The following is a 26,666-nucleotide window of genomic DNA, read 5'->3' as shown; positions in this document are numbered from 1 at the left end:
GCCACAGCAAAATAGCACAGACCGGGCGGGGGAGGCGGTGGAGGTTTACTCACAGTTCTGGAGGCCGGAAGTCTAAGACCGAGGTGACGGCAGGTGCGGGTTCTTCTGAGGCCCTTTCCCTTGGCTTGCAGATGTCTGCCTCCTCGCTGTGACCTCACGTGGCCTTTCCTATGTGTGCGCCCTACTGGGTCTCCTCCTCTCCTTTAGGGACACCAGTCCTATCAGATTAGGGCCCCACCGTTTTGACCTCGTTTAACTCTAGTTCTCTCCTTCAAGGTCCTACCTCCAAATACAGTCACATTCTAAGGCCTTGGATGGAGGCGAGGGCTTCAGCATGTGAATTTGGGGGAGACATCATTCAGCTCATAACAGGCCGAACGGCTGGCAAGAGGACCTGGGTCTGAGCCGTATTTCCTCATTTTATTGAACCCAGAGACAGGAAAGTGAGAGGCTCGGGGTCGTGCGGGTTGAGTGGCGATGCAGCGCTAAGCCAGACGTGGATGTGGCTGCCCAGGGCGACTTCCAGACCCAGGACCGCCCACGCCCACGGTCGACAGGGCAGCAGCCCCCCAAGGTCTCCTGGGCTTGGCTCTCTCGGGGACCCCGGCACCCACCCACTCCTGATTTCCAAGGCTGCCCAGACTTCCCTGTGCCCTGGTGCTTCTCCCTGCCTCCGGGAGGTGGCACGACGCAGTCCCAAAGCCCGGGTTCCGGGGCGGGCCAAGCGGCGTGTCCCTGTGTAAGAGCTTCCTTCTGTCCCCTCGTCTGGGAAATGAGGGGGCCGGGTTGGGCTGCCGTTCCTGTTCCCCCAGCCTATCTTTTTTGCAGCGTTGGTGAAACTTTCTGGGGGGAATGGGCATGGGCATCTGCTGGAGGGACTGTACCGTCCACCTGGTAGGATATTTCGAAAGCTCTAAAGAATGTGCACATCCAAGATTATTTCCTCACGACACATTCTGAGAAGGGGAACTGCCGGGCTGAAGATTTAGCCATGAAGAGTCGCCAGTGTTCATTTCTCACCTTTTACTCTTAAAAACATCAAAACACCCAACATGAAGGGATTGGATACATAAATCATGGCACTTTATTCAGTGGAAACGCACAGCTATAGAACATGATTCCGCAAAGAACATTTAATGATTCGGAATGATTTTTTTTTATTCGCCTTATCGAGTGAAAAGGTTAATTACAGGACAACCCTTGGTGTGAAAGATCAGGAAGGATCCTAGAGACCAGGAATAAGCAGTGGTTGTGTCTGCGTGATGGGATCATAGAGGTTTTTAAACCCTTATTTTATAAATGACAATGTGTATCCATTGCTTTTGTAATAAGAGAACCGATAAAAAGTTACATTAAAAGTACAATCGTTTTGACAGAAGTCGCTGGCTTTCTCCAGGTGTTACTGACCTACTCCTCTCTCACTGTTTCAGCTTTTCCACTCTGTAGTTGAATCCTCACCTTTCTAACTTCCCTGACCTGGCAAGGTGGCCAAATGATGAAGTTCTAGCCAGCGAGATGCAAGTGGCAGTCTGCTGGGTAGAAGTAGGGGTTTCTAGGAAAGCTATGTCTCTGGATAAAAGGAGGGGATCTGACTGACCTTCTTTTCTTATTCTTGGAATGTGGAGGTGATGGCTTGAACAGCAGCAGCCCTCTTAGGACCACGAGGTCGTAAGGGTGGTCTAGCAGAAAGGGAAAGCCTCCGTTTTCGATGGCATTCTCGAATCATTGCATCCATCTTGGACTCCCCACCTCCAGACTTCTTGTTACAGGCGATATTCTGGTTAGATTAAATGCTTTTGGCTGCAAGTAACAGAGCTTAGGTCTCAGATCACTGCTACCACTCCATGCTGACGCCTTGGAGAACACTAAGGGAACTGTCACCAAGACTTTCTCTTCCAAAGCTGGTGGTGCCATCTATTAGATGTTAGCCTCTGAATTTGGTGGCTCTGGGAGGAGAGGGGGCACCAAACGTCTTTTGCAGGACGGGGAACATGTGAAGCATCCCTAAGTGCCAGGATAAGGCAGGGCAGGGCATGAGACAGCAAGTCAGCTGTCCCTCAAAGCAACTGCTATGTGCCGGGCACTGTGCTCGCTGCTAGGGAGGCCCGAGAGCCGAACGAGCTCTGACCCTGTGCTTCCGAAGCTTACTGCTTGGCGGAGAAACAGGACCCTGCAAAGGCATAGTTAAGTCTTTGTTTGATCATGAGTGTCCAGTGCTTTGATGTAAAGGGTGCCCACGAGGGTGATGGGGAAGCCCGACCTGGTCTGGGGAGACAGCCTACAAGCTCTTTCCGTGCTCTTACGCTCAGTAAGATGTGTCCAGAATGCCTGGGATCGGCCGTGGCGACCTCTGGTCACGACGCCCCATGGAGGGTGTTCTCTCCGTTTGGCAAGAGTCCTTGCCTGGGGGCTTTACTGTCCGTATCAGTAAAATGAGGAAGCTGAACTTGGTGAACTTTTAGCCTCCCAGAGCTTTTAAATGGCATGAGAACACAGCTGAGAGGAAGCCGCCCACGGGAACAGTGCCGACGCAGGCTGGGGCGGCGAAGCCGGGGACTGCTGGGGGAGGCGCTGTCTTCTCCCCGGCCTTGGCAAAGATGGGCCCTGACTTTGATCATTCAGCAAACACGTACTGAACACCTGCTGTGTGCCAAACACTGTTCTGGGTGCTGGGGACATAGCAGTGATCATAGCGGTCTGAAGGCGGGTGCGTGCTGTGGAGACAAGGCCCGGCAGGGAGGAGAGGTGGGAGGGAGGGGTCATCTGTGGATGTCCGCACACCGTCAGTGGGAAGGTCAGGGTGGCTCTCCCCGAGGGGAGGGAAGGCGGCAAGCCGACACCTGGGGCCGAGTGTGTGAGGGCGGCTGGGCCAGGCCCTTGAGGAACAGCAGGAAGATGGATAGGGATGGGGACGGGGTGGGTCCCGTGTGCCATGGGCAGTGAGGATCGGAGCCCTGTGATCTGTTCTGTGTTGCAGGTCAGTCCTGGCCTGTTCTGTTAAATCTGAGTCAAAAGTCAGGGGTCACCGATGGGGAGACCGGGTAACCCACATGATGGGTGCGCTCCCAGACCCTGGCCTGCCTTGGAGGCATTTACTGATTTTTCAACTCATTTAATATATCTTTAAATATGTACAGTTTTCATAATTACACACAAAAAAATGTCTAATCATTAAAAAGAGTGGTTTTCTCTGGGGATAGGATTATAAGGGGCATTCACATTCTGTCCTATACAGCTGTAATCCTTTGGATTTTTGAACAGTTTGGTCCTTGAAAAGTGATTTTTCATTGTTTGTTTGCTGTTATTTATTTCGTGCCTCTCAACGCCGCAGGGCATTCCTGTAGGCAGTGCGCAAGAAGAAATAGTAAAGGCAAGGACAGAGAGAATTAACCGAATGTCACAGTCGTAAAGTCAATGGCACCCCCCACCCCACCCTCCTCTTCCACTTGAGTCAGGCCCCCAAAGGAAACTTGGAGGTTCACTCCATGAACCAATGGTGGTGGTTTTGTTTTTGTTTTTGTTTTTTTTTTTCCCACTTCCAGTGTTTTCTCTCCCCAAGCTCTAGTGTTTCAAGCCAAAGGCAGGTGGGACATTTTGAAGGCAGGCAGTCCCACGGGTGGGAGGGAGAGCGGCCCAGGAAGGAGGGTGGGGGCCGAAGCCTGCCAGCGGGGTTAGTTAGAAGCGGACTCTTTGGAGCCTGACGGCCCACGCACCATCCGTGAGACCCTGAGCGAGCTCCTTGACCTTTCTGAGCCTGTTTCTCACCTGGAAAATGGGAATGACATTGCCTTCCTTCCCAGGGCTGCTCTGTGCCTAAATGAGATGACGCAGGCCGAGGGCCTGACACACGGGAGATACCAGTAGGGTGGTGGGGTCCTGTCTTCATTCTGGGGCACTAAGACCTGCGGCTCTGGGAATAGAGGGCCAGGCTGTGTGGCCTAAGGCTGGCTACTTGCCTTTTCTGAGCTGCCGCCTTGACTGTAAAATTGAGTTGCAATGGGACGAGGCCAGGGGCCTAGCGGGTCCCTGGTATCCCGCAGTCATGACAGTAGCTCCCATTCCCCACTGGCCCCCACCTCGATTCCATTCACCTGAGACTGTGACTGATGGACAGCCACACAACTTCCCAGACCCGAGGCCACGCCCAACTTTCACCTTCCGTGGGGCCTCAGCCTTAGGTCCCCCTGCTTCTGCCCGCACCCCCTGCTCCGGAAATGAGGACCACCTCCTGTGCATTCATGTTTCAGAGTCAATGCTTCCAGGGGGTGCCCTCAGAAATGCAGGCCAGGGGCCCCAAGTCCCCCAGAGTGAACCAGGCCGCTGGAGGATGTGTCAGAATTCGGTTTTAACGTCATGCATTTGGGTCCAGTCTTGCCCCAAAACTCTTCTCTGCTGTGCCTTTTAAACCAGGAATTTCAAATTCTCTCTTTGGCCTATGTGAGGCTCTCTATGAGTGTTACAGGGGACAGAGGGAATGATGGTAGAGATTTTTGTACCAGGTATGCACATGGGGCTGAAAGTGATCTTGGCTGTGGCTTGTGTGAGAATACATAAAAGACCATCCACAGGGCCTAAGGTAAACAAACGCCTAGCGATGATTTCCAGTAGAAAACAAGAAAATCGATCCCTCCCCACACCACCAAAAAAAAAAAAAAAGAAAAAGAAACCGACCTTGAGGTGAAAGAAACACAAAAATTTTCAAGTTCAAACGAAATGACTGCCCAATGCGTTTGTTTAGTCTTTATGGCGGTATGTTTTAGAATTAGGGTTCCACAAATTAGCTGCCAATCATATTGGCTTTTAATTGCTCGGACAGACCCGGGGTGCTCTGAGCTGCCACGGCTGACTTTTCTGGAGTCCAGTGGTTCTTTATGCAAGCAGCAAATCAAAATCATGTCCAAGCAGGGTCTGGGGACAGCATGGGGCTCTGATCTCAGCCTCTCACATCTGGGATACAGGTTACTTAACCTCTCTCTGCCTCTCGTTCTTCTTCTTGATATGGGCTGTTGGGAGCTCAGATTGAAGAATCATAAAGCCCTTAAAATGTGAGCATCCCGTGCCAAGAATTCAGTCAGTAGTGAATGAAACGCTGAGCCTTGAAATTGGTGGGAAATAAATTTTACCTTCCGGTACCCCTGCTGCGAGGCTTTTCTGGGCACGGTCACCAGGTGGAGAAGGGAAGGGTTGGGTTTCCACAGCCCAGAATGCCTGGTGATACACTAAGATTCAAAACAGTAGGGTTTTTTTTTTTTTTTAAAAAGTATTCAACACACCGTGAATGCCCTCAACATTTCACGCTGCCGCTGATGGTAGGCATGGCACTCTGCTTCCTCCCCCTTTTATCATTTGGTACTTTGAAGGTGGCTTTTTTTGGGTCTTTTCCTCTATTTTAGTGGTTCTCCAACTTGAGGCCCTTCAGAATCTTCTGGAGGACTTGTTAGCACAAAGCCTCCCCCCGGGGGGTGGGGGTGGGGGAGCGAGAAAGGGAGAGGTAACTGGGATGACTTGCGTGTCTAACAAGTTCCCAGGTGATGCTGATGCTGCTGGTCCAGGGACCACACTTTGAAAACCACTGCTCTATCTGACATGAAATTTTTACTCAGGAAATTTCCCTCCCAAACCCAGCTTTCCCCAGAAGCGCTGACCATGGGATCGGCAGAGGGTCACCAGTTTGAAAGGACAAGATGGAGGATGTAAACGTGTATGGCTTTTGGTTGTCTGCAGTGGGGTCTCTTGAGAGAGTCCCGTAATTTGGAGTGTGACTCGCTGCAAACGTAGGACCCTGAGGTAGTCACAGAATAAAGATTCTAAACATAGAGCTTAAGAAGGTGGAGATCACTAAACCAAGGTTTCAGAAAACGTGTGGCAGGCGGGCACTGTAGTATCTTTCTGGCCAAGGGGCACCCAGTCTGCCTAAGTGGAGGGCCTGGAATGTTCCGGAGGAAGGCAGGCTTTTCTCAGCATTTTGGAAAAGCGGCCTCACTGTGGGCAGAGGCGTGTGGGCGAGGCGTGGGGCTGTGGCTGGAGCTGGGCATTGGACGGGCAGGCCCGAGGCGTGTTCTCCTAGGAGGGCTCTCAGCAGTGTGCACTTCAGGGGATGGTGTGTGTGTGTGTGTGGGGGGGGACATACTGCCTTTGCAGCCTCTGACTTCTGAAGAGAACCGTGCAAACCTCAAGCGGATTCACCAGCTTAACAACAAAATTAAGTAGAGCTTTCTCTGGTTCTTAGACACTTCTCCCTCTCATTCTCTCTCTGGAGTTGACCCCATTTAAAAATGTTATTAGGTTTTTAATCAGGTTCCATGATGATGTGCTTTAGACAAGGTTAGAATCTAACCATTTAGAAAGGCACAAACAAGGAGAATACAGCAGTCCCCTTCATCCGTGGGGGATGGGTCCCGAGACCCCCCGGGATGCATGAAGCTACCGATTGTACCAAAACCTGTGTGTACGAAGTTTTCTTCTGATACGCACATACCTAGGGTCAAGTTTAATTTATAAGTTAGGCACAGGAAGAGAGTAACAATAACATAGAACTACACGCCATAATGAAAGTTACGTGAACGCGGTCCGTACCGTACTCACCCTCGTGGTGATGCGAGGTGATGAGATGCCCACGCGATGACGAGTCTCAAGTGAAATGAGGGTCACAGTCGACGTGGTGACCGAGAGGGCTGCCGCCTGGCGGGCGGGGAGGGTGCCCGGCGTGGAGACACTGGGCAAAGGGATGGACGGGGGCAGCGTGAGGTTTCGTCTCGCCGCTCCGAACGGCTCTTGGTTTAACGCGTTCGAATCGCTCCTGGAATTTCCCGTTTGATATTTTCAGGCCGTGGGTAACGGAAACCAGAGGGCCAACCCGTGGGTAAGCGGGGACCACTGTCCTGCCTGCTCAGCCTGGGTTAAGGACGGAGGCGGCCCTGTCCCCTCTCGGGGAGCCAGCCCCGAGACGGGGACTCCCGTAGTTGGCTTCGTTCCCTCTGTCCCGGCTCCCCAGCGGCAGCGGCTCAGGGCCAGTACGGAGAGGTGGCCGGGGCATGCGGCCACCTCTTTTAAGGCGGTGGAGGGATTCGCAAGATGTTGGTGTATGTGTCGAACATTCTGGCTGTTCTGTGCAGAGGGGGTTGGGCTGAAATGGATCTGGGGAGACCAAAACGGGGGGGGTGCAATTCTGAAGAACCCCCCGGGGGCCCGTGAACACACCGTCCTGAGCCTCGCCCTCCCCGAGCCCACGCGGCAGGTGTGCAGATTCTGCCTTTCCCTCCTGCCGATGCTGCCACCACAGACTGCACTGCGAGTGGCACTAGCTCGGACTCTGTTGGTGGCCAGGGAGCTGGCGAGTGGATAGATTCTCAGAGACATGCAGTTTTCTCATTTTAAGGAGAAGGCAGGAAGACCTTCCTGAAAAACTGGGACTCTCTTTCGTCTGAAGTTACTTGTCCCCAAGTGTAACTTGGTGCACATTTCAGAGATGCTGTAGCAATTAGGATGAGGTGGGGAGGAGGGGGGAGGACAGGGCCTCCCAGAAGCGGCAGACTCACCTCCTGGAACTCCAAGGTGGCGGAGCTCAGGGCAGCTCTGCTTAACCCTGGCTCCGTCTGGGTCACCCTGATGTGCAGGGTTTGCCCTGGGCTCGTGTGTGTCCTTCCCTCTGTCCTTCTATGGAACAACAGCACAGCACAGAGGGTACACAGAACTTGGGGTAGCGGAGTGGCCCTGGGACGCTCTGTCCCATAGAAAGCCAGAGAGATGGACATGCTCTTTTCCCTTAATGTTTCGGAAAGGATGCTAGCCAGCCCGGTGACTGTGTCTGTAAACCCCTCCCGTGGCTCCGAACTATGTATGGCGGTGTCACAAGGGTGATTTAAGTTGGGTACAAAAATACTTGGACTCTGGAGACCCCATTAGTTTTCCAGTGCACCCGGGTCCTCGGCTGGGAGGCCCTGGAAGAAAGAAGCCCACCTGTCAGCACAAGTGACAGGTCCCATTACCCAGGATGGGGAAAGAAAGCCCACCTGTCGGCGCAGGTGACAGGTCGCATTACCTAGGACAGGAGTGTGTGACAGATGGACACCCTAGGAAGGGTCCCCTTGTGCTTGGCTCGCATCCGGTGGGGACACCTGCTGGATGGAGAGCCGTGGAATCCCCACACTGAAAGAAAGGCACCTGGGACCGTCCAGGAAATAGATGTGTTCCCTGGCTAGGGGACTACGAAAGGTCCCCGTCTCTCCAGGAGTGTCCCCCAACACCCCTATGCTGTAATCAAGGCCTCTATTCCCTCCGCTTTGCCCTTTTTAGGGCTCCCACCACCACTCATCAAAACGAAGTCTCCTTGTCACCACTGCGCATTCCCAGTACCTCACAGGAAACGTTCAGTTTGGGGGTGCCGAACCCTTGTGAGGGCCCACAGGTCCGCGGCACAGGGGGAAGCCAGTAGCATCCGTTTCTCCGCAGAAAGCTAATGCTGTCAGGAGCAGCTTTTCCTTTAAAAACAGCAGTTTGTGTTGGTGGACACACAGCCTCAGGGCGCCTGTGTCTTTGTGGGAGCCCCTGCTCCAGGGCAGACCTCCGGCTGGGGTCTGGAGGGGTTGGCGGTGTCCCAGCGATGATGAGAGCCTTCGCGGGGGGCTTGGGGGCACTGGCGCCCGGTGTGCTGCCTGTGGTGGGGTGTGACCCTGGTGTTGTGAAGTAGCCGTTCTCTGATCGGCAGCGGCCTGATTCACAACACCAGCTGCCCCACCGCACCGAGCTGGGGAGCGGTCCGTGGGCGAGGGCTCGTCCATCTCCTCGGTGATGCTCCTGGATGCGGAGAGGGGGGAAGAGAGCAGCCACGGGTTAGAACCAGAATGCAAGCCGATTCGACGCTGCACCTCCTCCTCCATCCCCGTCTGACTGATTTTTCTTTTCCGTTGCGTCCTTTGCCAGCCTTCCTATCCCCCGGGGCCGTGGGTGGGTAGCAGTGGCTCCAGGGAGCGTTGTGCATTGCTGCTTCCCTGGGAAGGGTCTGCTCCCTTTGCGGGATCTTCAAAGGGGGACACAAGCCTCCACAGCTTCCGGATCTCTGCCCTGGTGGGTGTCATGGTAACCAATGATTTTTAAGGCCCATCAGTAAGTTTTTCCTCACTGATATTTGTACGGGAGGGTCACAGGGATTCCTGCTACTCTATTGCCAAACACAGAGACCCGAGACCCTTCTCACCTCGGGTTCTGAGTAACAACTCTGCCTAGATCCCTCCCTCTCGATGTTTCTGCCTGTCCTGGGTCCTCAGACCTCGAAAGCCCTGTGGGGTAGCTCCCATGTTTACTAAGGATGACCAGGGTCTGAACGGAACCTTCTAAAGATGAAGACTAGCTCGCTAAATCCTCCAAAGGCCGGAAATGCAACCCAACCACAAAATAAAGGTGGCCACTGCAGATCTGGACAGTCATGCAAACCCAAAGGAACAGACTGGCCGAAAAAGAAACCAGGCTGTCCACGTGAAGACAATTAAGCATCACCGTGCCCTGCCTTTCAGCAGGCGACCGGCTGGGCTTGTCCTCGCGCTTCGGAGGGGAGGTACTGCGAGTCTGTACGGGAGGCACTCGGCAGTAAGGTGACGTTGGAACTCTCCCTTTGATGTCTGCTTGGCTTTTAGCACCACTATGACATTAGATAACATAGATCGACATGAAAATAGCATTTAAAGTTTAATCCCTATTTCCAGGTGTCGATAAACACTTTTAAATGAGCAGCTCTTTGGCCCCAAATGGCTCCTGCCTGCTGCGTGGTTCTTCGTTCTCCAATTAAAAAAAAAAAAAAAATCACATTTTCCACTTTCTGCCATCTATCTTGGAATCTGCTTTATTTTAAGGACGCAAAGCTGGCAAGTTCCTAGTACTAGATGTGGCACAGAAGTTCTGCCAAAGTTCTCGCTGGAATCGAGGGAGGCAGAAACTTTGAGTAATTCATCAATCACGGCTGAACACTGCGCCACGCAAACCACTGTGGCCGCAGCGTCCAGAAAAGTCTTTTTTGTTATATCTACTATCAAAGTATCCCCTGTGGGGACATTAGGCCGTAATCCTGCACCGGGGCCTCTGTGGTCCACAGCACTGCCCAGCTGGGGGTTGCTGCCCCACAGGGGTGGCACCGACGAGGCTCCCAGGCAGGACACAGACGAGCTGTGCACTCACTGTGTACTGGGAGTGAAGGGTGCTATGTCCAGGCAGGGGCTGTTCTAGGTGCTTCACACCCTGTGAAGGTCGCGATCTGTCACTGTGCCCACTTGGTGAGGAGTGGGACGTTTTCAGCAGGATGAAGGGACTTATGTGGTCCGTCAACAGTGGGAGGAGGTGAACACCTGTTCTCTGGCGTGCAGTGTGGACTAGCAGGTGGCTGTGCAGCACTGTGGTTGAGCACTGGGATTAGGAGGCAGGTAGACCTGGGTGTCATTCAGCCCCATGGAGTGGTGGCCCTGCTGGAACATAGCCTGTTCCCTCCCACCCCAGGGCCTTTTTACCTATTGTGTTCTCCCCGAGGAACTCAGCTACCCCAGGGGCATTGTAAGAAAATATAAGATTTCCGGGGTTCCAAAATTCTGCGCCAATTTTAACCAAAGCCTTTTATCTCTTAATTTTCCACTTCGGCCTCCTTAGGTTAGTCCTTCTTCACCTATTGCTTGGTAGGGTCAAGCCAGCTAATTCTGTGGGCTTTATTTTTATTTTTATTTTTAACGATCACTCGGCATAGACAGTCCCAAGGACAGGGCATTTATCTAAGCTTTGTGACATCGGAGTTCTCCAATCAACAAAGCATTCTGCTACCCATTACTTCTGGAAAAACAGGTTGATTTTCTCACCGTTCCCTCCCAGATTGACCGAGGGGCAATGTGGATTTCATTTGGTGCTGGACAGCTGCCCTAATCTGTGTGGGGAGACAGGGAGGGGTTCTGGGCTCCCTTCTCCCCCGCCCCTCACTCCAAGACCCTGCTTCATTTGGTTTGGGAGTGAAGCTAGGAACGCACTCCTGACCCCAGGGATTCTGATAAACCCGATTTGGAAACTGCTGCTCTGAATCTAGGCTCTGTTAAAAACCCATGTTCCTAATGAGCCTCAGTGCAGTGGGAGTCTGACGTGGCTTTAATATCTTCGGAGGAACATTAACTCTTGCCCACATGGCAGGCGCCGTTGGCGCTGTGCACCCCTGATCCCGGGCACAGCATGCCCTAAGCCTGGGGCTTCCCTGGATCAGAAAAGGGACAATGTGGTCAGGCTGTGCCCGGGTGGCTGGGTGCCAGGAGGTAACACCCTGGAGCAGAGATGCACTGGAGTGAGAGGACCAGGACCCCCTCTTGTCCCACACAGGCTCACAGAAGTCCCCACCGGCTCACGCCCTGGGGCACACCACCATCTTTGTCGGCTCCTACACTTCCTCCTCCCCAGTCTCTCTCAGTGCTTCCCGGACCCAGGTCCCAACACTCAGCTGTGCATTAGAGTCTGCGCTAAGTGTATTTTAAGTGCATCGACGTTTTGAATGGATAGCTCTTACGTCGTTCCCATAGCCACTTCCATCAGGGCGGGACCAAGGCGAGGAGAGCGAGGAAAACACTCGGGCCAAGCTTGCTCTGGCCCCAGCAGGACCTCCTCAAGTTCTGTGTCCTGGGCTCTCTTGCTTGCTCACCCTGGTCCCGTTCTGACTTTCAGAGATTCAGAACGCAGAAATCAGGCAAAACAACCCATTGCAAGTAGGTATTTTCTAAAGTATATTGTAGCTATGTTTCTTCACTGCTTTTTCATAGACAGTAACCCTTCAAATGGGAGACCAAAGCTAAGGCATCAGGATCATTCTGCATGGTCAGTAAGTCACACACGCTGTCGCGGGCATTGAAGACAGCACCTCTACTCCAGGACAAGGGCAACAATAAATCCGAAGGTAGCCTGTGAAGCCTATTTGCTTTAGCCTGTCTTGGCCGATGCCTTCCAGGTAGGCTTTAAAATGACAACTCCTGGTTCAAAGGGGACTGCCTGGCTTGCCGAGCCCAGCCCGGAGCTTGTTAGCACAGTCAATATCGTATGCAAATAGACTTCCCGCTTCGGTCATGCCAGTCCATTCATTCAGCCCCTTGTCGGCTACATCTTTATCCTTGGCAGGTTAATCCCGCCAAACATGCCTTCGCCGTAGCACATGTCACGCTGTGCCTGTGTCCGACAATGCCATTTCGCTAATCCTGTTGTATCAGCTTTGTGGCCCCGTCTGGTCGATCCAGTGGTGGGAAAAGTGCACATAAGGTCTTTGCCAAGCCCTCCCTCCTACTCTGGTACTACCCATTTTTTGTTTTTTTGCTTTTTTTTTTTTTTAAAAAAATATGGTTTTAATTAAATGGTGTGAACGTTAACCACAGTGTTTGGACAGCCGCCAACACCAACGTCTTTTGGACAAGAATGTCGACGCTCTCAGCAGGCCTCCAAACTCTTCCCAGCAGCCTCGCCCAGCCGTCAGCCAGACGTGTTTAAATGGGAAAGGTTAAGACGGAAAACTCCCCTAGACTCCACATCTTAAGGGCTCAAAGACGACTGGACGGATGGCAATTGCATCGGCCATTATCTTTGGTGCCGACCTCTTTAGTGGAATCATTAGCAGGAGTTAGTGGGAAAGGTATGTCCCTTCTTGCAGTCAATCACCTTCGTCAGGTGTTTACCTGACACAGAAGCGCAGTATCTCCATGACCTACAGTGTCCTGCTCCTCTAGTCTGTGGCCTGGCAGGGTTAGCAGCCCGGGCCTTGCCAACAGATTTGCCCAGGTTCAAAGCTTGGTTGGACCACTTTCTACGTGTGGCGTCAGGCAAGTCGTTTATCCTTTCTGGCCCTGCTTTCCTCACTTGTAAAATGAAGATCACCACGGTACTGCCACATGAGACCGCCACAAGGATTCAGTGAATTAATACTCGTTACGCACTCTTACTTGCTGGCGCACACACAGCAAGCCCTGGGTAAACATGAGCTAATATTATGTGAAGCTTGCCCTAGAACATGTGCAAAGATCATGGCGAAATGACACATGGGCATGTCTTTTAGGGTAAATGCCGTTCTCATGCCTAATTACAAAAATGTGGCTATGGGAGCCCTGTCTTGTCTCCCTACCACTGGTGCCTGTGCTACCCCTGGTGGCCTTCAGGAGGGACGGGCGTGCGCAGGTGGTCCAGGGTGGAAAAGCACAGGGCTCTGTGATTAGATTCCCAGGGACCGAGTCCTGAGGCTGCTACTGCGTGACTCTGGGCCAGGTGCTCGACCTTTGAGCCTCACAATTCCATTAGAAACGGGGGACGCAGTTCTACATTGCACGATTGTTTTGAGGATTCAGGGAAAAACGACACGTGAGGTGCATGGCACGCCACCGAGAGCATAGTAATTGCCCCATAAATAATGGCTATTTTGGCTACAGAGTCTCCTGCAAGGTGCCAGGGCTTCCCTCTCCAACCCTCCCTCCATCTGCCTTCACGGAGATGGTGAGAGTTACGTGGGATCATGTAAGGAAAGCTGCCAGCACAGGGCCTGGCTTCCAACTCAAAAGATGGAGCCACGTTCGCTGCTGTTAAACCATAGCTCACCCTGGCTCGTTTCTTATCCCGAAGGTCCTCAGCCCCATAGAGTCCCTTTGGCATTTGTCTCTAGTCCGAGCCCTGCTAAGACCTGTGAGTGGTTTTTTAAATGACAGTATGTGTGTGTATGTGAAGGTGTACCCGTGTTTGAATGTGAGCTGAATCTGCACTCTAGGCATTTTTTATGACAACCTCGAGGGTGGAGGATTCAACCTGATTGGTATTGTGGTTTGGATTTCGCCCTCCATGTGAGGAGAGATTTTTGCTGCTGAAAGGAGCTGTATGCTTCCCCTGGCAACCCAGCCACCAAACACCACCTACTTAACCTGGATCTTGCTAGATCTTCTTTTTATATATAAAAAAATTTAAAACAATTTCAATTACAGTTGACATACAATATTAGTTTCAGGTGTACAGCATAGTGATTAGATCCTTTATATAATTTACAAAGTCTAGAGCCATGACACACCATACAGTTATTACAATATTATCGACTATATTCCCTATGCTGTACTTCACAACCCCGTGACTTTTGTAACGACCAATTTGTACTTCTTAATCCTTTCTCCTTTTTTTCACCCAGCCCCCAACCCTCTTCCCGTTTGGCAACCATCAATTTGTTCTCTGTATCTGAGTTTATTTCTACTTTGTTTGTTCATTTATTTTGTTTTTTAGATTCCACATGTAAGTGAAATCATATATTGTTTGTCTTTCTCTGACTTATTTCACTTAACACAATACCTTTCAGGTCCATTCATGTCATTGCAAATGGCAAGATTTCATTTTTTTTTTTTTTATGGCTGAGTAACATCCCATTGCATGTGTGTATGTACGTACACACATACATACATACACACACACATACCACATCTTCTTTATCCATTTGTTTACTGATGTACATTTTGATTCCATATGTTGGCCATTGTAAATGATACTTCAATGAACATAGGGGTACATATGTCTTTTCAAATTAGTGTTCTGGATTTCTTCAGATAAACACCCAGAAGTGGAATCGCTGAATCATATGGTAGTTCTATTTTTAACTTTTTGAAGAACCTCCATACTGTTTTCCGTATGGCCTGCACAAGCCCATCAACAGTGCAGGAGGGTTCCCTTTTCTCCACATCCTCACCAACACTTGTTTGTTGATGACAGCCATTCTGACAAGTGTGAGGTGGTACCTCACTGTGGTTTTAATTTGCATTTCCATGATGATTAGTGATGTTGAGCATCTTTTCGCTTCTTTTTTGGCCATCCGTATGTCCTCTCTGGAGATATGTCTTTTCAGGTCCCCTGCCCATTTTTTAATTAAATCGTTTGTCTTTTTGGTATTAAGTTGTACGAGTTTCTTATACATTTTGGATACTAACCCCTTATTGTATGTATCGTTGGCAAATATCTTCTCCCATTTGGTAGGCTGTCTTTTCATTTGTTGATGGTTTCCTTCACTGTGCAAAAAACTTTTCAATTTGATGTAGTCCCATTTGTTTATTTTTTTCTTTTGTTTCCCTTGTCCAAGGAGACATATCCAAAAATATATTACTAAGAGCAATGTCACAGTTTATCGTCTATGTTATTCTTAGAGTTTTATGATTTGGGGTCTTACATTTAAGTCTTTAATCCATTTTGAATTTATTTATATAAGGTGTAAGAAAAGGGTCTAATTTCATTTTTTTTTTGCATATGTCTTGTGTTCCCAACACCATTTTTTAAAGAGACTGTCTTTAACCCATTGTATATTCTTACCTCCTTTGTCATATATTAATTGATCATATAGGCATGAGTTTATTTCTAGGCTCTCTATTCTGTTCCATTGATCTATGTGTTTCCTTTAATGTCAGTACGATATTGTTTTGATTACTATGGCCTTGTAGATCAGTTTGATATCAGGTAGTATGATACCCCCAGCTTTATTCTTCTTTCTCAAGATTGCTTTGGCTATTTAGGGACTTTTGTGGTTCCATATAAATTTTAGCATTATTTCTTCTAGTTCTGTGAAAAATACCATTGGCATTTTGACAGAGATTGCAATGAATCTGTAGATTGCTTTGAGCAGTATGACATTTTAATGATGTTAATTATTCTGATCCACAAGCAGAGTATATTCTTCCATTTATTTGTATCTTATTCAATTTTTTCAATGTCTTATAGTTTTCCGAGTACAGGTCTTGCACTCCTTGGTTAAATTTATTCCTAGGTATTTTATTCTGTTTGATATAATTGTAAGTGAGATTTTCTTAGTTTCTTTAAGACAGTTCATTATTAGTATCTAAAAATGCAACCTATTTCTGAATGTTAATTTTATATCCTGCTACTTTACTGAATTCATTTATTAGTTCTAATAGTTTGATGGAGTCTTAGGGTTCTCTACATATATTATCATGTCATTTGCAAATAATAAGTTTTACTTCCTTTCCAATTTAGATGCCTTTTATTTTTTGTCTGATTGCTATGGCAAGGACTTCCAATGCTATGTTGAATGGTATCTGAAAAAGATTTCACCTTTTCACTATTGAGTATCAAGTTATGTGGGTTTGTCATATATGGTCCTTATTATGCCAAGGTATGTTCCCTTTATCCCTACTTTGCTAGTTTTTATCATAAATGGAGGTAGGATTTTGTTAAATGCATTTTCTGCATCTATTGATATGATGTGATTTTTATCCTTCATTTTGTTTCAGGTGTATCACATTGATTTGGGGATATTGAACTAAACTTGTTTCTCAGGAATAAATCTCACTTGATCATGGTGTATGATTTTTTTAATGTATTGCTGAATTTGGTTTGCTAATATTCTGTTGAGAATTTTTGCATCTATGTTCATAAGGGATATTGGCCTATAACTTTCTTTTTTGTAGTCTTTGTATCAGGGTAATGCTGGCTTCATAAAATGAGTTTGGGAGCCTTCTTCAATTTTTTTGGAAGGACAGGTATTAATTATCCTTTGAATTTTTGGTAAAGTTCACCTGCGAAGCCATCTGGTCCAGGACTTTTGTTCGTTGGGAGTTTGATTACTGATTCAATTTTGTTAGTAGTTATTGTTCTGTTCAGTGTTTCTATTTCTTTCAGTCTTGGAAGATTGAATGCTTACAGAATTTTATCTATTTCTTCCAGGTTGCTCAATTTGTTGGTGTATATAATTGTAGTATTTTCTTATAATCCTTTGTATTTCTATGGTGTCAACTATCACTTCTCTTTTATTTCCGATTTCATTTATTTGGGCCTTTTTTTTTTTTTTTCCTGCTGAGTCTGGCTAAAGGTTTATAACTTTATCTTTTCAAAGAACCAGCTCTTGGTTTCATTGATATTTTCTATGATTTTTAGACTCTATTTCCACTATGATCTTTATTATTGCCTTCCTTTTACTCACTTTGGAATTTGTTTGCTCTTCCTTTTCCATTGTATTTAGGTGTAAGGTTAGATTGTTAATTTGAAATTTTTCTCGTTTCTTAAGGTAGGCCTGTATTGCTATAAATTTCTCTGAACTGCTTTGACTGTGTCCCATAGATTTGGGGTTGTTGTGTTTTCATTTTCATTTGTCTCAAAGTATCTTTTGACTTCTCCCTTGATCTCATTGTTAACCCATTCATTGTTTAGTAGCCTGTTATTTAGATTCCAGGTGTTTCTGGATTTTTTAGTTTTCTTTTTTGTAATTGATTTCTAGTTTCATACCCTTGGAATTAGAGAAGATGCTTGCTATAATTTCAATCTTCTTAAATTTATTGAGACCATTTTCGTGGTCTAACATGTGTTCTATCCTGGAAAATGTTCCATGTGCCCTTGAAAAGAATGTATATTCTGCTGTTTTTGGGTGAAATGCTCTAAAAATACAAATTAAATTCATCTGGTATAATGTGTCATTTGAGGACAGTTTCTCTGTTGATTTTCTGTCTAGATCTATCCATTGATGCCAGTGGGGTGTTAAAGTCCTCTACTATTATTGTCACTCTCCCCCTTTATGTCTGTCAGTATTCGCTTTATATATTTAGGTGCTCCTACGTTGGGTGCATAAATGTTTACAAGAGATGTCCTCTTGTTGGGTTGATCCCTTTATCGTTATGAAATGCCCTTCTTTGTCTTTTGTTACAGAATTTGAGTATTTTGTCTAAGTACTGCTACCCTAGTTTTTTTTCCATTTCCACGAAATATCTTTTTCCATCCCTTTAAATCATCTGTCTTTTGATCTGAAGTGAGTTTTTTGTAAACAGCATATGTAGTATCTTGTTTTCTTATCCATTCAGCTAACCCATGTCTTTCGATTGGAGTATTTAATCCATTTAAATGATTATTGATAGGTCTGTAGTTATTGCCATTTTATTATTCACATTTATGTTCTTTACTTCTTAACGAAGCCGCTTTAACATTTCTTGTAATACTGGTAGTGGTCAATTCCTTTAGCTTTTTCTTTCTCTCTCCTTAAGTTTTAAATGACAGCCTTGCTGTGTGGAGTAGTCTTGGTTGTGGGTCTCTGCTTTTTATTTCTTTGAATATTTCATACCAATCTCTTCTATCTAGTCTGTGAAGTTCTGTTGGAAAATCAGCTGACAGTCTTATGGGAGCTCCCACAAGTTAGTACGTAACTAATTGCCATTCTCTTGCTGCTTTTAGATTCTTCGTCTTTAACCCTTGACATTTTAATTATGAAGTGTCTTGGTGTGGGCCTCTTTGGGTTCATCTTGTTTGGGATTCTGCACTTCCTGGACTAGGATGTCTATTTCCTTTGGCAGGTTAGGGAAGTTTTCAGTTATTATTTCTTCAGATAATAGTTTTCAATCCCTTGCTTTCTCTCTTCTCCTTCTGGCACCCCTATGATGTAAATGTTGCTTGATGTTGTCGCAGAAGTCCCTTAAACTATCCTTATTTTTAAAAACTTTTTTCTTTTTGTTGTTCCAATTGGGTATTTTCTTCCAGGTTGCTAATTCAATCTTCTGCTTCATCTAATATGCAGTTGATTCCCTCTAATGTAGTGGTCCCCAACCTTTTCGGCACCAGGGACTGGTGCTCCTATGTGAATCTAATGCCTGATGATCTGAGGTGGTGATGCTAGTGCTGGGGAGCAGCCGAAAATACAGATGAAGGTTTGTTCACTGGCCCACCGCTCACCTCCTGCTGTGTGGCCAGGTTCCTAACAGGCCACAGACCAGTGCATGGCCCAGGGGTTGGGGACCCCTGCTCTAATGTATTCTTCGTTTCTGACTAGTTCTTTATATTTTATCTTTGTTGACGTTCTCAGTTCATCTATTCTTTCCCTAAATTCACTGAGCATCCTTATGACCAGTGCTTTAAATTTTGTATCTGGTAGATCACCTGTCTCTATTTTATTTAGTTATTTTTCTGGAGTTTTGTCCTGTTCTTTCATTTGGGACATGTTTCATTTTCATTTTGGCTGCTTCCTTGTGTTTCTATGCATCAAGTAGATGTGCTAAGACTCCCAATCTTGGCAGACTGGCCTTATGTAGTAGGTGTCCTATGGGGTACAGTCTTCCTGGTCACCTGAGCTGGGTGCTTTCTCAATGTCTCTTGTGTGGGTTGTTTGTGCCCTGCTGGTGTATTTGAGCCTTGACTGCTGTTGGCATGACAGTGGGTGCGTTGGATCCTCAGGCTGGTGAGCTGTGAGCACTGGCTGTGACCACAGTGGAGGCGCTGGCCCCACAAAGCAGAAGTTGCTTTACCAGGACTCTGGTGCCAGCCGAGTCTGCCCTTCAGGTATATGGAGCTGATTGGATGCTGCTCTAGTATGGGCTGAAGCTGGCCACCAGGTGTGTTGGTTTTACAGTCTCTTGGGAGGGGTTCCAGCGCAGGACAAGTTTAGCTGAAGCGTAAGCCCAACTTGGGGCCTCCCGGAAGGAGCTACAAAGTGATACGTGGTTGGTTGTCACTTATGCTGGGCTTGCAGATTCCTGGGAAAGGCTATACCGTGAACCAAAGCTGGCTGCCACAAGTGCTGGGCTTGGGACCTTTTGGGGAGCACCACAATGTGAGTTAATGCCAGCTGCCACTTGTGCTGGGCTTGTGGCCACGTGGTTGAAGTTATATGCTAAGCCAAGACTGGCTAGCACTTGTGCCTGGCTTGGGGCCACCTGACGGGAGTTACAATGCAAGTTGGGAATGGTTGCCAATTGTGCCAGGCTTGGGGCTGCTTAGCAAGAGGTATAGGGCACACTGAGGCCAGCTGCTGCTTGTTTAGGATTTGGGACCTTTGAGAGATTTTAGGAAAGTCCTCTGTGCAAGCCGAGGCAGGCCACTTGTGTAGAAAAGCCATTGAAAAACATTTGGCCAGGAGTGCGAGCTGGGTAAGGTCTTGGAATCCCCTGATTCCCCTGTGGGGTGAACAGTGTTAGCCAGATTAATGGAGAGCTCAGATTTGGCTGCCACCTGCACCTACCAGTTGTGTGTCAATAAAGGAACAATGGCTCCTGCCAGCACTTTCATCCCTGGAGAGAGCTGTCCTGACCCATGTCCCCCAAGCCCTTGACGTGAAGCTAGTTAACTTAGTTCCTTCCTGCATGTCCCTGGTGTTTTTCAAGCTGCCACCCCTGTGCTAGAGCCAAAGTACGAGTCTGTGAGTGAGTCTGTGTGCAGGCCACTCCAGGGGATGCTAGGTCTGCAGCGGCCCTCCATCACCTTCAAATGCAGTCCCTCCTGGATTTCACAGCTGGATGTTATGGAAACTCCTCTTCCCAGCACCGGGACCTCGGACTGGGAAGCCTGGTGTAAGGCTGGGACCTCTTGCTCCTCAGAAGGAACCTCCATAGCTGAGATATCCCTCTTGTTTCTTCACTGCCACACTGTGGGTGTGGGACCTGCCTGGTCTGCATCTCTGCCCTTCCTACTAGTCTCTACATGGCTTCTTCTTTATATCCTTAGTTACAGGACTTCTGTTCAGCTTGTCTTCAAGTTGTTCGCAGGGTGATGGTTGTATAATTTAGTTGTAATTTTGATGTGGTCATGGGAGGAGGTGAGCACAGCATTTACCTACTCCACCATCTTGGCTGGAAGTTCAAATCTTCTAATAAAATCATGTCATTAGCTAAGAACTTACTATGTCCTAGTTATCAGGCTTTACACTTCAGTCACTATGTCATTGAATTCTAGTTGAGGTGAGACAATAATGTTTTACCGATAGCTTGCCCCAAGTCACAGCTAGACAGTGCCTGCATTGCTGCTGGCTCTCCAGGCCACTAGGCTACACAATACACCTTTGATGTGATGCCATTTCCTCTACTGGGCATTCAGGTCAAGGGTGGACATCCCAAAGTACCAACTCCGTTCATTATTTATTTGTTCCAAGTTATAGCTATTCCAAATACAATGTTTCCTTTTTCTTTTTTGATGAATCCCGTAGTTAGGGTTTGTTTTTTTTTTTTTTTTTTTTTGAGGAGGTGGGTAGAGGGTAATATAGTTTTAAAAAGGCTCTTTTTCTACAAAAATTAGGAAATTTCAGCATCCAGCATGCTACAGTGATTACCTTATATATCCCAAGTCTATTGCACAGATCTTAATCCAGTTTTCATTTGCCAATCTCTTGAATAGAACGTGTTTGCAATACTTCATGCTAATTAAAACATGACAGAATCAAGCTATTTGCAGAATCAGCAGTTCTCACTCAGGCCTTCGTGATTCAGGCAAGTCCAACGGGGCACATCTGCGTGTTGCCTTGGTGAGAATTCCTGCTGAGAGGGGCAGTCCATCTAGGTTGGTCTTGAGAGAGCCATGCTTACTTAGCAGAATGCAAACATCTCTGAACTTTGCTTTCTGGATAAAAGGCAGCATTAGCTTTCCCACTGCATTTCCTCCGGCAGGATCGATCCCACATCCCAGGCTGGTGCGTGAAGCTCCTCCTCGCAGTGGATTGCTGGATCTGAGTGCAGTTCTGAGGGGGAGGGGTGGGAGCAGGGTGATCAGCGCCGAGGTTGGAGAAGCCTTCTCCCTGCCATGTGCTGCAGGGAGCTTTTTTTAGTGGTTGGTTCACTGTCAGAAAAAGAAATTTAACTTGTCATGAATGCTACTTTAGCATCATGAAGGGAGTTTATGGTTTCTTCTTTTCTACAGTGTCAGTTTGGTGCGTTAGTTGTGGGGTTTTTTTTTTTTTTTTTCCTCCCCTCTGTTCTTTTTCCGTCACATCAAAGTTGGCTAAATCCGGTCTCTTTGGTGTTTCTAGGAATATGCTCAGCACTCGTGTCCTGTCAGAGGGACAGAAGTGCTTAGGTTTCTCTGCTCCAAAGGATCTGACAATTTCATACAATTGAAAGAGACCTGCTTTTGACTTTGCTCTGCTTTTCTAATCCTTCACTGAATTTGAAAATGCTTGAAGGTTCTTGAATTTTCTTTGACTGCGGTCATTTCAGTTCCCGGGCTTGTGGGGGGCGGGGCTGTGTGGAAGGGGGTGATGCCAGGAAAGTGACAGTCCCACATGTATCCATGACGGGCGGCGAAGACTGAGGCACTCTGAGTCTCCAGAAGGGTTGCCGGCTCGACGCCTTTCCTAAAGAATTCTATTACTATTTTAAGAACGAGAATGTAAGAATGCAAATGTAAGAAAACCTTGCTTTAAAGAAACCCAATACATGGAAGCCTCCATTTGTACAAAAACTCCCTAAGGAGTGACTTCTTTAAGAGATCCAGGACCCTGTTAAAAAGCAAGTTTGCGTGATTCCTTGAAGACTAAGTGGGACGCGCTTCATTTTGAGGTTGTGCCCGCTGTACGAAGAGGCACATCTGCGTTTCTCTCTGGAAAGGATGTCTTTTAAAAACGCCCCTCCCTCCCCTGTGTCCCAGAAGACATACTGACAAGGTGGTGGGGGTGGGGGGGGGTAGGGGATTAACCCACATTGACAATAGGAGGATTACTGCCTCACCCCGTGTGTGACAAACGCCTGTAAGACAGGCCCATCTCCATTTTCCTCTCAAACGCAAAGCCCCATCGCCCGCTGGCTGGAGCCGACTGACCTCTCCTGTTCCTCCGCCCGCCCCGGACCTGGGGGCAGACCTGCTGCACCAGCCCGCTCCCGGCACGGACGGAGGTGGCGTTGGGTGGGCCTGGCGCTCCGCAACCCCTCGGGGACAGGTGAGCTGCTCTGCGTTCAGCCTGGCTTTGGTCCTTGGCGTTTCTGTTGCCAGAGGGTAAAGTGCTTTCTTGTCAGACAAAACGTACACTGGGGAAGCTCCACCGAGCAGTTTTCCTCAGGGAAGAAAAGAAGTTGTTTGAAAGCAACAGCAGAGGCCCGGCTGGGCAGTTTCTGTTCTCCGCAGAGACTTACTTTTTCTCTTTTGAAAGCCCTGCTCCCTCCCACAATTCCTGGCCACGGAGTCCCGGGGGATTCCTCCTGCGAGGTTCTAAGGCCTCTGTCAGGACAGGTGTGCACTCTGCTCCCTCCAGGATTTCTCCCAGGAAATTATAAAACATATAGCAACGAAGGTAGTCTTGGAGGAAGAAACCTTTTGAAGTGTTTTAACATGTTAGAAAGGGGAGGTTCCTTAACATGTTAGAAAGGGGAGGTTCCGCTTCAGAACAGGATGAGTTACTTCTACGACACCGACACCCGCAAGTCCTCAGGACAAAGTGACGAGGACCAGGCTGGTGCGAACGGACGCATCGCTATGCCTCTTACACAGCCGCGAACTGGCGCGGCACACACTCACACCTGCGCTTGCACACCCTCAATGGCTTGCTGCAGGCTCATGTTCACGGCCTTTTAGATTGCCTGGCCGAGATTCGGAGAGATCACTAGCAAAGTTGAGAGACAAATCATAAGTCCAAATTCTTCTGCGATTATGAACCAGCTTCTGGGGGCTGTTACCTTGTGGATGGTCCTCTCCCCATCAGCTATCACTGACATGACTCTTACAGAATGTCATTGTTGGAGCAGCCCAAGAAGCCACCTCCGTTAGCCCCCGCAGGAGAGCCAGTAAATTCCGCTGGGTCCTGGGGACAAGAGGCAGCTTTCCTGCACATGGGGTGTGTGTGTGCTCACATTCCTGGGGGAGGGGGTCATGAGTGGAGGAACAGAAAGCTGAGATGGACCAAGGCAGAATGGAATCCAGGGTCCATGCAGCTTCCTTGGAAAACTTAAAAGAGACAGTACGGTGAGCCGGGACCCACGGCATAGAAAAGACCAAGGACACCCTCCCCGAGTGCACGTGGGTGCTGCGGGAAGGCGGGGGTCGGCATGGATACAAGAACGAGCTCCGCGCCCAGGAACAGCGCCTGATCCGACCTCGTGATGCTGTCCACACCCCCCGCTCGCTCTGTACCTCAGTTTCCTGACTGCGACAACGGGACTAACACCCCGGGGCCTCAACATCACACATCACGAGCCTTGCCCAGGAGCTGCAGCCAACTCAGAGCTCCATCGTACGGCGCAGAAAACGCTACCTGATCTGTGGCACTGCTGAGCCTCGCCGTCCCCATTCCCGACACAAACAGAATGTCCGGCCTCATTCTTCATTCTACTAGCAAGTCCCAGAAAATGGTCACTCTAACTCCAGACTTGGCAAAGGCAACCTTTGGAACTCAGCTGAATTTCAGGGGGCCTGTTCTGGCCCAAAGAAGGGCCACCTGATTACCAACCTCAACTCTAGGCTGAAAATCTGTGGGTGGGGGTGGGCGGGCGGGCATGCAGGTGGGGCGTTCTGCCAGTCAGGGCTCACTGCTGGGTTCTCTTGCACTTACGTACTTTTTCAAGACAACGTGGCAGGGCACAGCTAACATTATCACAGCATCCTTAAGTGCCTCTTAGCTCCTGTTCGACGCAATGCTTCCAGTGACATGCTTTTATGGGTCTCAAGCATATGTGGCAAGAAAATGAAGAGGTCCCTGTTTTAGGGGCTGGGAGCTCCGCTCCCTCCCTCTTCCCCTCACACCCTTTCCATTCCCTTAGCAAAAAAAAAAAAAAAAAGGTGTAATGATGACATAGTACTCTTTAGACAAAGTACCAAGGCCGTGACCTACCTGGTGTTACTCCTTTGTCCCCTACCAGAGGCAACAGCTTCGGACCTGGAGTTAAGGAGAAGGGAGCACTTTCACGGGAAGCTGAAGAAATGGGGAGACCCTTGGCAAGGCTGGTCTTCTCAGCTGAAGATACACCTGATCTCCATGCTCCTGGTCCTCGACAGGCACTCAGATGGGACATGAGGAGATGGGGACTGGGCCATGGTTTTGTCCCCATTTTGCAGGTAAGGAAAACTGAGGCAGTGGGCTTTAAAGCAAACTCTTCTGGGGGCGGCTGTTTAACGTTTATGAAAGTCACAGATTGGTAGGGGCCATTCGCATCTTATAAACGTCTTTAATATCTCAGACCTTGTTTCGTAGTTAACGCTTTTTATTTTCTTTACCCCTATCATGGGTTCAGACTGGCAAAGTGAGGTGGTGGTGAAGGACGAGCCCGCTCGCCCACGTCGTTTACGAGGACTGAGCCGGCGGGAGCTTCCGGTGAGCGGGCTGCGCACCGGGGGGACTCGGAGTGGGGCTCCACACAGCGGCACTCAGAGAGCCGACAGGCGGTTCCCACCACCGCTCCTATTGCCTTTTTCGGTTTGAACCCCCTGTTAACAGCACCGTGGGCAGCTTATGGAAGTACATGAGATCATGACCTTGCTTCTTCGAGGGGAACCCCGGAGTCAGGTGAGAGAGACTGCCGCTCGCCCCTGTGCGGCTCCGGCCTACTCATCAACCCCGAGCTCAGCTGTGTCACACGGAACTGGGTCATTATCACTGAACACGATGATGAGTCCATGTAAGTCTCTGCCATTTGCAAAATATCCCCCTACGTCCCGCAAAGCACATTTAACTATAAGACACTGCTTACCTTTCGTGGTTGGTCCTGCGCGTCTGACCACCGAGTACTCACCGGGCAGAGTGAGCTGGCGGGAAGCTCTGTGTGAAGAAAGTCTGAGGGGACAGCCACAGAGACACCTGGGTTCCTGTGTGGAAAGATGAAAGGTCCGTGAGACAGACTGCCAATGATGAGCCAACAGTTTCCTCATCTGTAAAATGGGGACAGTAACAGTTATCCTCCTTGGCCATCAGCAGGAATACAAAGAAAGAATCCAATCCTTAGGCTTAATAAATCTTCCCTGTCATCACTGATGGCCCACCAGCAGGTTCCCCCTAATAGCACAGAAAGGAGCCGAATGCCGCCCTTGGGGATCCCTGTAGCCAGCTCTGTCTCAGGGAGCCCTGGAGGAGTGTGGGCACCCTGAAAAACACCTCTGGCCTCAGTGCGTTACATTCACAAAGGACACGTAGGCAGAACCTGTCTGTCACGTTCTGGGAAGCGGTTTTCTTCGACATCGAAGGTTAAGAAGGAAAACAGAGAAGAATCAAAGGAGAAGGATGCAGGGTACCCGGTGTTGCGTGCCTAGTGAAAGCACAGGAGAACGGTGGACAAAGCAGACGTCATGCAGCTCGCGCTGGCAGGTGAGCCGGACAGCAAAACATTTTGATGCCCATTAGGTAACTGTGCCCGCTTTGCCATGCAGTGACCCCCATCGTCCCCATTGAAATCAGCCCGTTTCAAGGGCAACATCCCCCCCAGCACATGGATGTCAGCCACCACAGAGCTCTGCATGGCAGCTGGTGTACCCTCACTTAACGCATGTCTCGGGGTCTTAGCAGAGCGCGCCTCCGAGCCTGCTCTGGGGACAGGGTGGGGCAGCGTGCGTGTGACAAGCCCACTCAAACGTCCCGGCCTCCCTGGATTCCTTCCTTCCTTCCCTTGTGCCGGTCTAATTCCAGGCGCTCGCTGAACGCAGAGCCCGAGTCCAACTTTCAGCCGACCACAAAGCGGTCCCTTAGAGCCACTTCCGGCTGTCTGAGTTAACACATTAGATTCAGAATCGATTTCATCCTTCTTAGTCCGATACCCTTAGAATCCCTTCCTAGATGCATTCCTCAGGTTTTCGCTAATACAAACTGGCACAATGTTACAATCCTTTTGGAGCAATGCCCCTCTCCTGGCCTCTCCCCATTCCCGTGCCCTGGGCACCACCCTGTCCGCCCCCGGGGAGGGGTCTAGGCTGAGGCAGGGCCTCCTGGGTCCCAAATCTTTGCTCCCCTAGTTCCCATCAGTGTTTCCACACACGGAAAGAAT

The 26,666-nt window shown here is 49.0% G+C and overlaps 1 long non-coding RNA gene across 1 annotated transcript in view; it reads right to left on the bottom strand.

Annotated features, from left to right (window-relative positions):
* Nucleotides 1-4,741: 4,741 nt before the first annotated feature.
* LOC107509065 overlaps nucleotides 4,742-26,666 on the bottom strand; it is a 116,744-nt gene continuing 94,819 nt past the window's right edge. The window contains exons 3-4 of the long non-coding RNA XR_001596444.2: nucleotides 25,383-25,497; nucleotides 4,742-8,796 (exon numbers count right to left, since the gene is read on the bottom strand). This is a non-coding gene — a long non-coding RNA (uncharacterized LOC107509065). The remainder of the gene's footprint in view (nucleotides 8,797-25,382; nucleotides 25,498-26,666) is intronic.

The sequence above is a fragment of the Rousettus aegyptiacus genome, unplaced genomic scaffold (genome assembly GCF_014176215.1).
Source record: "Rousettus aegyptiacus isolate mRouAeg1 unplaced genomic scaffold, mRouAeg1.p scaffold_m13_p_4, whole genome shotgun sequence".
Classification (NCBI taxonomy): Eukaryota; Metazoa; Chordata; class Mammalia; order Chiroptera; family Pteropodidae; genus Rousettus; species Rousettus aegyptiacus.
The sequence above is the reverse complement of the archived record's forward strand: the minus strand, read 5'-3'. Positions and strand labels throughout refer to the sequence as shown.